General features: G+C 43.0%; 1 pseudogene across 2 annotated transcripts; it reads left to right on the plus strand.

Annotated features, from left to right (window-relative positions):
* The first annotated feature begins 3,562 nt into the window (after nt 1-3,562).
* Nucleotides 3,563-7,923, plus strand: LOC100193533 (LOC100274439-like pseudogene; annotated as a pseudogene). 2 transcript variants are annotated; one of them, NR_159670.1, is made up of 6 exons: nt 3,563-3,801; nt 3,951-4,048; nt 4,575-4,622; nt 5,016-5,104; nt 7,406-7,522; nt 7,616-7,847. The product of NR_159670.1 is annotated as a protein-like pseudogene, transcript variant 2 (transcript). The 2 variants fall into 2 exon arrangements; NR_159669.1 differs by having other exon boundaries at nt 3,565-3,819; nt 7,616-7,923.
* The last annotated feature ends 886 nt before the right edge of the window (nt 7,924-8,809 follow it).

Genomic DNA, 8,809 nt, shown 5'->3' on the forward strand with positions numbered 1-8,809 from the left:
CATGGCGTCGACGTGAGGGGCGCTGCGCAAATCAACGTCTCTGGCGTCGAAGGTGAGTGGTATATGAGACCACCTTGTTTGTACCACTAGGCTAGTGAGGGCGACGTGGTTCACACTTCGTAGTGGTCCCTTTTCTGCCGCTTCATTTCGAAATCCACGTTGGACCCTCCGGTGATCATGTGGATGACTCCGTGATAAGGTTGTTCGACGAAGTCTTCCTGCTTGGGTGCTTGGGGGTGGTTATGGTGTTGTGTATTTGGGCGATGCGGAGGCGGTGGTGGTAGAACCTGCACTTCTTGACGGTGCTGGTACGCGTGGTTGGGTGGGTGCTGGACTTGCTCATTGTTGTAGGGTTGTTGGTGGTGGTGGTGCTATGTGTGCGCGACGACCCTCTGGATGTCGGTTGGCTGTGCTCTAGACATTCTGTCCCTGGTGGCCTTTGTCTCTGGACAATACCTTGTTGGGTGCGCACAGTCCTCGCCATGAAACAGACAGTAGAATCTGTGCGGCTGCTGCGTCCGTCCTCGGCCTCTCCCTCTGGTGCCATTGCCGCGGCCTTAGGGGGTATTCCTGACGGCGAGTAGTTTCTCCGGCTGGGTGATGATTGGCTATGTTGTGCACCTATTGGTGACTGTGGTTGTCCCGTCCGGAGTCTAGCTGCGAAGGTCTGGTCCAGGTTCTGCTGGACTGCGGAGGGTCCTTAGGCTTCCTCTGAGATTCAACCTTTCGTTGATGCAGCTCTTTAGACCTGGCATACTTCTCGAATAGTTGATATAGCTCGTGTAGATTTTTGGGTGGGTCCCTGATGCAGTGACTGTATAGGACGCCGGCTCAAAGGCCACTGATGGTGTAATGGATCGCGATGTGGTCGTCGACTGATGGTAGTTGTGACTTGAGCGTCAGGAATTTTCTGTAGTACTCGTGAAAGGTTTCCTTCTCTTGCTGCTTGCAAAGGAATAACTCACCTAGGGCGTCGGTATCAGGTCGGTACCCTTGAAAGTTGAGCAGGAACTTATCGCGAAGTCCTTTCCAGGATTCAATGGACAATGGTGGTAACCTGGTGTACCAAGTCAAGGTCGGGCCTTCGAGCGCGATGATCAAAGATTTGGCCATTGTGGCGTCGTCCCCTCCGGACGATGCGACGGCAACCTGGTAGCTCATGATGTATTATGCTGGGTCAGTACTGCCGTTGTACTTGGGGTACGTGCCAGCCCTGAAGTCATCGAGGTAGTTGATCCCTTGGAAAGTTGTGGCGTGCGGAATGAAGGGGCTGCGCTGCGGTATGAATGGGTCTCCGGCTTGGACGCGCTGCTAGAGGGGTAGTCCATGCTGCAGATTGTACGGGGCCCTCGCCCTGCATGAGCGCGATTTCTTGCTCTAGTCCTGAGCTCTCTACTCCTCGTCTTGTATCATCTGGCGCACCTTGGCCTGCACGGTGACACGTTGGCACTTGGCCTCGAGGATTTCTTTCTACTTTTGGAGGTTGTGGTTCTTGATGCGCAGGGCCCGCAGCTGTAGCTGGTCTTTGGCTGAAATGACGATGACTTCGTCGTCTTCTATTGCGTCTTCGCCCTCTGGTGGAGCGAAGCCTGGTGGTGGTGCTTGCGGTACGCCTTCGGAGCTGTAGGTGCGTAGGGTGCCTTCGGGGGTTGGATGGTCTTGGCAATGTCTTTTGCTAATAGCTTCATCTTCGAAGGCCTCTTGGGGGGTGTTGTCTGCGAGGGCCTTGCCTTTTTTCTCCGCCAGTAGTGTTGCCTTCGCTGCTTCATCGATGGATGGGGCTGCCTTCGAACTAGCTCGCTTGCGGGCCATCGCGGGTTGTTTTTCGTAGCACGAACGATGGGCGCCAAATGTTAGAACTTGCTCTCCTAGGCAAGTTGATCCAACGGGAAAGCGGAAAGAGTATTTGCAAAGTTTGTCGTGGGATAGCAAGAGCTTTGTTAATCTACCACTGTGAGGGCACTATACGGGGGTATTTATAGGCACTCGAGTGGCCGCCCGTCCCTTGTCAAGGACGTTTATACCATCGAGTACCCGGTTTATCCCCAGAATATTCCCACGAGGGGAGGTTACAGATAGTCATTACAGTAAAGGCTATTACAAACGCGGCCGATAATGCGCTTATCCTCGCGGGGCCCGTTACCATGGGCCGAATCCTGCATGGGCCTCCCGGGGCGGTGATGACGTGGGAGACCCGTAGACTTCGACAAGGCCTTCGTCTTGCAACAGAGAGGACGAAGGGGGACCACACCAGTCTTCATCCAATCGACGCCTTCGGCTTGTTCGGACGTGTTCTGTGGATGTAGCCTTCGTCGGAGTGATGAGGAGACGAAGGCATCGAGCGAAGGGTAGTATGTTCGCCTTCGCTCCAACACATTGGAGAGGCTAGACTCGCCATCAAACGAATGTCAGGCTTCTTTTCTCTATCAGAAATCATCAATCTATCTGACACCAATGTCATTGCTTATCGTTAATGCCAGCAATTGCTGGGAAGGATGCAGTCCTCGGTGTCATCGTATTGCATTACCACTGAGCCATGGGTTCTCGAGCGTGAGATCCACCCAACCTAATACCAGACTCCGCGGTCTTATGGGAACATTCTGCTACACAAATTATACTGATGTCTCCCATTCCCAAAACGAGTGGTGTGTGTTTGTGTTATTTTTGTCTGTTTGGTTTTCTGTCTCTTGCGCTCTCTCACACTATTATCAAAACTATTACAGGCTAGAATGATTGCACTATCAAGGAGTTTAAAGATAGAAACAAGATGAATATATATGCATACAGGGAAGGAGACGGAGCAAACTTTTTATCCATCATACGAAAAAAAGAGGAAGCAAAGAGAAATTATTAAGGCTACAAGAGCTATGAATGCTATGATACGGTATACGCTATATATAAATGATGTGGGTACGACTGGAGCTGTGATTTTTTTATTTTTCACTGTACCAAGAGAGTGGGTTGGCTACATAATTTTTAATTGTTATGCATCTGTGCAAATTTTTCCTCCAAGAATTATTCATCTCTTTGCTATCTGTTTTTTTTTCAATTACAGATGAAGATGTCGACAAGCCTACAATAAACACACCTCAAAAAGAAAAATTAAGTTGAAGAATCTCATGATTGACTACTTATTCACTGCAGTCTGTCATGTAGCAGCACGTACCATCAGATCTAAGAATGAACCAAGCGAATGGGATCACCCGTATCAAGATGAGAACTTAAATTCAGGTTAGCTAGATTTGATTAACAGACATTTGTATAAAAGTATATTTATATAGACGTATTTTAAGTCAAAGTCCACTTGATGGATGAAATAATACTATGTTCCAAATGATAAGTTGTTTAAATTTTTTTAAGAAAGTAGCTTTTAGTATATATCTGAACATAATCTCTACTACTATGAAAACCGTAAGGGGTAGACTGACTCTCCTGGTTCTGTCATCTACCTGTTCTGCCTTCCGACAATCTGGACCGTCCATCCTGTTCGCTGCAAACCTGCTCCATCCAAAAAAAAATTCTTGACCCCAACAAACATGGCGCCCTCCCCCATGCGCGAAACAATCCTCCGCCTCCGTCGCCTATTCGCCTCTCCCACTCTCTGCCCCCGCCTCCCCTCCTTCTCTCCCTCCCCCGCATGCCTCAACTGCTCCTCTCCGGCGTCGTAGCCGTCCCTCTCGCTCCCGTGACATCCAGATCTGACTTGGGGGCGCAGCTCAGAGTGCCAATGCGCCGCAACCTCCGTTGCGCCCGCACGTGCCCTAGCCAGTCGCCATGGAGCTCATCCCCATCAAGCCCGAGGTAGGATCTCTCGTCGAGGTGAGCTACAGATCCGTTGCCGGCGTGGTCCACTTCGTAGCCCCGTTAGTTTTCGCGTGAACATTTAACTTTGTGGATATTTCCTTTTTTTGACTGATTGTTGTTCCTTTTTCTCCCTTTCTAAAATCTAGATTGGATAGGAGCTCCGAACGCGAGCCATAGACGGGGAGTTGATGCCACCGGGCAATGGATGGTCGCATCCTCAGGACCTCCGCGTGCAACAGCAGCGGTAAGAACTCGTCCCCTTCCTCTCCGGTGGCAGTCTCACGATCTTCCTCTGCCGCCATTGAACTTTAAAAATGAGAACCAAAAGCACACGGTTTCTGGCCTCCCTATTAGGGGATTCCACGGAGGGACTCCTCTCAGGAAAAAACCAAGTGGTATGTGCCTTGCTTGCATTTCATTTTGTCCCATTTTCAAAATTGAAATGAACAAACTGAGCTTTTTGTCATCTAAAATTTGTCTTGTCTTGTTTTTTTCACTAAAATTTAGACGCGGTTTGGTGCTCAGCTCTGAAGCTTTTTGTCATCAATAATATCTTCCTCGCCCTCGCAATATGTTCTGGTCTAGATTGTGGCCATTCCTTGCAGCAAACTAAGACTAATTACTTTTTCCTTCTTTACACGTGACCTTTCAAGAACACTTAAATCTGTTTTGGACACTTAAATCAGTTGTGTGGTTACCTAACTGCTACTGTTCTTACTTTGATTTTTTGGTTGCTCATGGAGTCATGGTGCATATGCTCATGTTTTCAGGCTATCATTTTTCTCATCGCCTACTTCAATAGCCTACAGCATTAGCAGGTTGGTTAAAGATTTTTAGTGTGCTAATCTTTTCTTTTTGCAAATAGAGACTGCTCTAAAATAAATGATGGCTTATGTTTTCATTTCATTTGTTGAACTCATATATTCCTCATCTGTCATGTACCTGAATGTTATTTGTTTCCCTAATTATCACATTTCTCATCTGAAGTGATAGTTGTGCTGCAAATAGTCTCAGGATTACTTGATGATTGTATACCAAAATGTTATATGGTGCCCTATTTCGTTGTTGCGTTACATGCTGACCATTCAATATTTATAATTTAAGGTTAAGCACATGGATCAATTTTTCTAAAGCTTCTTTCAGTTATAATCTTTGTTGCAGTAGTCTATACACACTCAAATAAGAATTATATTTTGATTTTGCTATTTCAGTACCGTGCTTTTTACTTCACAAGAAAAGGTTGGCCGAGGTCCCTGCTCTAGCGCAAGGATTTCTACTGCAACGATTGCAACACACACAGGTAAGAGACGTTCTATGCTCCTCTCCTCTCTACTTCCTGTTGCTTCAGGTTTTGCCCAGATGGATGCATATTATGTATTTGAATTGGATCATGAGCGATTCAAATTTTAAGTATTGTTAGTAAGTCTCTCTAATATTGTACGCTTATGGGCTCTTATTTTGGGCAACAAAGCAAAGAACAGTGGAGCAAGGTCCTTAATTTTCGTTGCACGTTGGAGATGGATTCAATTGGGCGACAAATCTTAACCCAAGTCAGAAGGCAATGACCACCATTAATTTCTTTTCTTCCCCTAACAAAAGAATATTCTACAAATCTTACCAATTTCTATGATGACCCATGGAGGGAGATCAACTGCCATAACAAGATAGACCATCATAGAGCTGAGAACAAAATGCACTATAGCTTTTTGACCATCCCGATTCAATAACGCAGCCTTCTAACTTTGAAGGTGATCTGCAATCTTGTTCTCTACATAAAAACAGGAGAACACATATATAGTTAAAAAGATATGATGTAAAAGCAACATTTTAGGGAAAAGGCAAGCAAAACCTGCAACTGATATGATGTAAAAGGAATGAGGTTTATTGTTTAGAAAAAAGGCTAAAACAACCTACATTTTGGGAACTAAACAGAGTGATCTGTATAAGAGAAATTCATCGAAGTATTTTGTGGCAACAATCAAGAGGTCTTAGAAAAAAACAATTACAGTGCAAGGCCAAAATAAATGAGGTTCTATGATTGAAGCAACAACACATTTTGCACTTTTGCAGTACCTGGAACAAAAGCTTGCAAGCATATGGCAGCCTTATCTAGGCCATATTTTCCCCATTTTTTGCACATTGAACAGTTTATGGTTGTAGTAGCCTAACAAGCCACATGTTCTGCAAATCTAAAAAATATTCACACAGGTCACAAAGTACTTCTAGTACCACATCTTCTACAAACCTGAAAAAACACAAACCACAAACTACTTCTGGTATCACTTGGACTTGATAAGAATCAATTGAAAACAATATGCGTTCAGATATTAGCATTCTTGCACCATAGACGCGAGCCTGTAAACAATATTATAGAATGGGATAAGATGACCAACAAGTACATAGTTCATTAGAAATCCTTATGTGAATACATATTTATATTTTAAATCTTAACCAATAGTCCTTTTTCCTGACCTTGTCATATGAAATCGTCCCGCTTGTTAGGTATGACAGTGACTCAACTATAGGCCATAGATTATACACAGAAGATGTAACAATAGAATTGGAAGGGGAAGGGTGGCCGTTTGACAAGACTAGCTACCAATATTTAATGGGAAACAATTGCAACTAACCATGACGAGTTTCTTGAAATATAAGTAATGCTTTCTACTTATATATATTTGTTGTGCACTTATATTATTACTAATGTGGTTGACATAAAATCATGACAGTAGAAGTTATCTAGAAAGGGTTGTGTTGAATCTGCTATTGTAGAGCATCTTAAGACATACATTATTCCAATTGTGGAGGAGTTTCAAAAGGTCTGAAAATTTTGCAATTAGAAAGGGAATATCTAATTGAAATTCTGTCGAGCTTAAGTTTCTTCATCAAATCCATTGTGGGTGGTTTGAAAAGGTTACTTAGTTATGCTTAACTACACTGATCACTAAAGGGTTCAGTTTAATTAGGATTTACTTGTAGTAGTTTGTTGCTAAAATTTTATGATAAATGGAGAACCTTCAAAAATAAACTATGTCAGAGGGAATTGCATACCTCATGATACTCAGACTCAAATTTAGACAACCCAGAACATTTTGCATCAACCACTCTGATTACTTGCTTTCCTCTCTTCTAATACTGGGCATTCTCAAGAGTTAGGTCCTTCATTCCCTCACTCTTTGTTTGCTCATATTGTTAGCAGCCTTTCCACTGTCATCATTAGGCATCGAGCACTCAGGTAACTGAAATGCTCCTCGACACTGAGCCACCTTACCTTCATCTTTAGGGAAGAAGTGCTATGAAATCATAAACAAACCTCCATCGGCGGTCATCTTGTGAGCTCAGCATCTTACCTACCCTAACAACTGATGTCAGACGTGGCGTGTGTGCTAGTTGTGTGCAGGAGGTGTCGGTGTCAGTGTCCCATTTGCCCTTCTCTTCTTGGCTATGTACAGGAGTTGTCGCCGTTGTTGCAATTCTACATGACTGACTGCTCACTTTTGAACCCCGTTTACAATCTTTACCTTGTGGCTCTCTACCAGTTTGTTTTACGGAATGGATGATTTGGCAATTTTATTGACGCTACTTTATTCTGCTATGATAGGAACTTTTTTGAAACCTTCAAGCTTCAACGCTTGACCCTTTGCATTGGTGGCATAGTGAATATTGAACTACTGGAGAGAATACAAAAACAATTTACGGATGATAGGTACTACATATGGTGAGTTCTCACCCTCTGATGTCAGTGTTGGTTGGTCACCTGTTTTTTGTTCATGGACTCATCGGACTAATGCTTGCTTATTCCTATGTATAGGCAGATGAGGCAACTGGCCATGGCATATATGTTGCTTCGACCTGTGCAGTTTATGGATGAAGACGAAGCTGACCTGCAGATGTAAACTTTGTTTTCTATGGACCAGGTCTTGTATATCCAAATTGAACGGATTGTTCTAATAAATATATCACAAAAAGATAAAGTATAATATTTGTTCTTGTGCGTTGTTGCAATGAATTTTAGTGAGGTAATACGAACTTATATCCATTTTTCAAATATATTCTAGGTTCTAACCAACTGGTCCAAAATGTCACATTGATTGATATGTGGATTTTTATACTTCAGAATAGAGACAAGTGGTGTTGTGTAATGGCACTTGTAAAGAGAGACAGTACACCTAGGGTTGGTCCATTGATGATGAACCTCTGTGCAAACTTTGTCAAGGACTTTGCAAGTAACTCCTTAACTTGTGTTTCGAAGTAAACCCTATTTTGTTATTATAAACAAATAATATTTGCTCACAATAATGTTGTTTTACTTGGTTCAGTGGAAGGCTTGCAGAGTCAACATAATATTTTGAAGATCTATTATGTGGTCTAGCTTGTTTCTAGGAATACAGATTAAGAACCAGTGGTAGAGCCCTACGGCAGTTGAGTCTTCTTTTTGTTACTCACATAAGTCAACATTTTTTGTTGTTTCCATTGAATAGTTAGGACTATTTTCAGTTATTCAAAATCAAAGAAAGTTGCAAGTTAATTCATATATATGTAATAAAGTTTCTTGGTAATTATCTATAGGCACTTTCAAATAGAACGTGCCAAGTGCTCACAATGCAAGCTCGATTGTTGCAAGCTTGTCAAACACATTAAACCCTTACCCTTGGAAAAGCGAGAAGATTACATTAGAAAGGTTGCTCCAAACATTGCAAGTAGAAAGAAATTGTACGTGTTGCACATTGATATCATGACTTTCCATGTTCTTTTGCAAATCTAAGGGCTAACAAGGTCGTGCAGTTGTTGTATAAACTAGATATAAACAAGTTAGGAATGAAATCAATGTTGTTTTTTGTTCATAATGTCAGCTGAATAATACATATTCTATTGCTATCTAAATCAGCACAGAACTGTGAGTATGTTTTCTGATATTCTGTTCTTGTACAGTTGGTAGGATAAATTTCTTTTACATTTTCCAGTGTTCAGTCTTACTATGTGTATCAAACAGATACCAACATAC

The sequence above is a fragment of the Zea mays genome, chromosome 1 (assembly GCF_902167145.1).
Source record: "Zea mays cultivar B73 chromosome 1, Zm-B73-REFERENCE-NAM-5.0, whole genome shotgun sequence".
Classification (NCBI taxonomy): Eukaryota; Viridiplantae; Streptophyta; class Magnoliopsida; order Poales; family Poaceae; genus Zea; species Zea mays.